At 41.8% G+C, this 3,725-nt stretch overlaps 1 protein-coding gene across 7 annotated transcripts in view; it reads left to right on the forward strand.

Annotated features, from left to right (window-relative positions):
* Nucleotides 1-334: 334 nt before the first annotated feature.
* Nucleotides 335-3,725, forward strand: part of col8a2 (collagen, type VIII, alpha 2) — a 106,737-nt gene continuing 103,346 nt past the window's right edge. For 4 of the 7 annotated variants that reach the window (XR_003928942.1, XR_003928946.1, XR_003928945.1 and 1 more), the window contains exons 1-2: nucleotides 342-593; nucleotides 711-851. The gene's annotated coding sequence lies outside the window, so the exon portion shown is untranslated. Of the gene's footprint in view, nucleotides 594-710; nucleotides 852-2,299; nucleotides 2,395-2,480; nucleotides 2,948-3,725 lie in introns of those variants that run through there. The other 3 variants (XR_003928943.1, XM_030063565.1, XR_003928944.1) reach the window with 3 other exon arrangements.

Consider the following 3,725-nt stretch of genomic DNA (forward strand, 5'->3'; position numbering starts at 1 on the left):
GGTGGGAAATATTCTAAACTCTCTCATCAGATAATAAATTATTGGGTAATGTGAGTACAGTACCTTGCAAAATGTAACTTAGATAACTGGCTTGTCTGAAGTCCATTTACTTTAATATTAGCTAATTCTTGCAAATAGAATATATAGTGTACAAGTAGTTTTCCTATTCCTTTAAAAGGTTAAATGGTAAACACTGAACAGAATAATTCTCCATCAGTAATACTTTCTTTTGTGTATTAGCTTACCTGAGCATTCATGTCATTTGCTCAACACACCTGTGAGACACTTGGTGTGACCAATCACGTTCCTCGAGGGGCGGGACTTAAGAGAGCGACGGAGCACGAGAGAGAGGGAGAAATGTTTGATGCGTCATAGTTTGTAGTAGAGTTAGCTAATGAAAAGAAAACAAACGTTTTTCGTTTTGAATAGTTGTTAAAGAGAATTTTCTGGGACATAATTGTCACTGTAAGTCCTGGAGTACAGCAAATATCGAGTTATAGTTTGGTTTGCTGATATGCTGCTATATTGACATCTCTGTGTTGAAGTGTGCTGGAGCTTGGAGTGGAAGTTGTTAGCATCTTATTACATCTTGAGTGAGTACTGACTAAAATATCTGAATTGTGTTTATAAATATTGCTGTTGTTAAGAAGAAATGGTTTTATGTTTTTTTTGTTGTTGTTATATTATTTGTTTATTTATTTTTGCTGAAGCTGTTGGTGCTCACAACTTGTAACCGCGAGGAGCCTGCCTGACAGCACCAGGATGGAGATAAACCCAGCCCGGCGTTTCGACAGAGATATGAGTTTTGCCTGGTTTGCTCTGCAGACACCATTCTCCACAACAACAGATATGTAAGTCATCAGGGGCTTCACAGGGGTCTTCATACTTGAGGGTGACACCGGAGTGGATTTTTCACTGTTGTCCCATCCCACTCCTGCAAAAATACTGCAATACCTGTCCTGTCCCAATCCCATGACAGAGTAAAAAAAAAAAAAAAGAAATCCTGTCCCATCCCAGTCCCAGAAGAGTGACTCCTATCCCATTCTGTTTGTAGACAACCTGGGATATTATGCTCATCTAACTTTTTCTAAGGGTTAGTTGAGAAATTGCATAAGAGGCCTCACTCATTTTACCCCCTCTTGTCACCCTAGCAAGGACCACATGTCTTCATTTTGTGTAGATCTCACCAAGGCATCTGTAGTAGTTCCTAGTTTGCCTGGATGCCTTGATTAAGTTAAAGAGCATTGATTGGAGGCGTACATGAGCTAGATATGAGCTTATGAAGGCACAATGCAATGCAGTGTGATTCTGGAGGTGTCATAAAACTAATTCAACCAAACGCCTTTACTGGCGTCATTAAAGTAATGACCTACCTTCTCTCAGGTAGGTCCTCTTCCAGTAAGAGGACAAGGGGTAACTACATCAGATCCTGTATTTGACTGTAATTATATCTTTCAAGAAAAAAAAAACTTATTTTGGTGCAGTGTCTCTGTAGCCAGACTCATCATATCCTACTTCAGGTTTCTGATAGTTTTCCCTAGACAAGATTGGCTATGGTGGCACAATATATGTCATACAGATTGCCCCAAAGTAATTATGAAGCCAGTGGTCCGAGATAATTGGCTTCGATTATCCTTGTCTGGTTGACTGAGGGCAAACAAAGCCATCCTCCAGAGGAAGGGAACAGCGATCATCCCTCTGCCCACATAATGTAAGCCTCTTTTGGGATGAAACTAGAGAGGCCAGTCCCTGCTGTGGAAGATCTTTGGATGGCTGGGAGTCAGGAGCTCAGATCCAAAAGAACGGATTACAAGACACATAATTTGACGTAGGCTTTTGTGTCACACACAACTGGTACACATACACACTTACTGTATATAGATGGGTAGATTTTTGGGCAGAGGGTGGATTCAAGAGTTGGATGAGGTTTAGACTGAGCTCTATATCTTTGTGTGTGTTTATGTGTGTGCATTAGTCCAAAGGCCTAATTATAGAGAAACCACAGGAAAACCCTGAATGTGTTCAGTCATTCCAGAGCAGCGTTTGGCATAAACCACAGATTAATTTTCCTCTTTTCACAATCCCACCCCACCCTCAACTCCCGCTCACTCAGCCTCTCCTCTGTATCCATCTCTCTTCATGGTATTATGGTTTCCGTCTGATATCTCCAGTTCACCTCCTTTGATTTTGCAAGCCTATAGCATTGAGTATATCTCACTTTAACTGGTCTTCAGAATGAACTCAGCACCACATATTCAAGCTCACTCTCTTTTGTAAACCTCTCGATCCTGTTTCCCAGATTATGCTTGCATATTTCAATCGCCATGGAGTGCAAGTGAGGGGTGGAGGAGGAAGGGATGGGGGGAGGAGGAGAGGAATGAAAAACACAAGGAGGTCAGCGAGAGAGACATTTCTTTCTTTCACACCATGTGTTACTGTAAGATATTAATTTCCTCTGCGATTCCTCTCCCTCCCTCCAGCTCTTTGTTTTTCTTCTCCATCACTGTCAGTGGACTGGGTGAAGTAGTCCAGGTCGCATGGAGCCCCACAGGATCTCGTCTCCATCTTGGATTCGTCCCTCCAAATCGGTTTCCCAAATTCTGAACTGTGCGCGGTGCAGCTGTGGTAACCCGAGAGCTTTCTGTTGTATTTCTGAACCCGCCAGAGCTCATTAAAATGAGCATGTTTGACTTCTGAGCTTGGCCTCATGATTGAACTAAAGGGGCAGTCCTACTAATCAAACAGAATCAAGATTCAGATTTGTTGATTGTATTCAGATTTCTAAATACAAAATATACCCATCCTTGGATTGACTGCAACAGCAATGGAAGGCAGCAGGGCTTTGGGGCGCAGGCCAGAGAAATGTTATTGATTTATTTGATAATTAATTTGATTATTTACTGTTCAAGGGAGAAACGTATTAAGTTACAGAGATACTGAAATTCCTCCTTCATTTCTCTTCATCCTCTCTCCTTCCATTCCTTCCCCCTGGCCTATAGTGACTCTCCAGTAAGCCTGAAATTATTTTTTAACAACATAGTATGCCTTCGAGTTAAGACATCCTCATTGTAAAATCATAAAAAACACCACTGTGGTTGTATTTCAAAACGCAAAATATTCTGGCACACTAGGACCGAATATAAGTCATTCCATCTGGAAGGAGGGGAGGGTTGCTGAGGGTGGATGTGTCACATGCTCCTGTTGTCTTGTTGTCAGTTTTATTTTACTGTAGTTCTTCGGTTCCCATGCACAGTAGCCAAGGATCCTCATGAAATGGTGTGTTTTTAATTTTTCGTCAATTTAAAAAAGTAAAAATCCCCAATTTATTTCATCATGGAAAATGAATGTCAAGGGATCAGTGTGTTTTTGACTTTAAGCATAGTTCATTATTCTAGCAGCTCATGATGTACCGTGATAAACTGATCAGAGGTCAGCTAGACAGATACAGGTGCTCAGATACAGCCACACACACTTTCACAGTGGACTGGTATGTTGACAACAAACTGTTTGAGAAATTGTTCCTCAGGGTAGGCATAAGGCGCCGTGCCCCTCTGTCTCTCTTGTGCACTCTCTTGCAAGCATTTATGGCTCCAGTCTTTCTCTGCTGTTGGTGGGAAGCTGGTCAGCCATGGGGCCTGGAGCTGTCCAAACAACTGTCTTTGTTTAGGTGCTGAGGAGAATGGGGCAAATTAGACCAGGAATCCTCATCATTCATCATCCTCATT

This window comes from Myripristis murdjan, chromosome 11, assembly GCF_902150065.1.
Source record: "Myripristis murdjan chromosome 11, fMyrMur1.1, whole genome shotgun sequence".
In the NCBI taxonomy this organism is placed as follows: domain Eukaryota; kingdom Metazoa; phylum Chordata; class Actinopteri; order Holocentriformes; family Holocentridae; genus Myripristis; species Myripristis murdjan.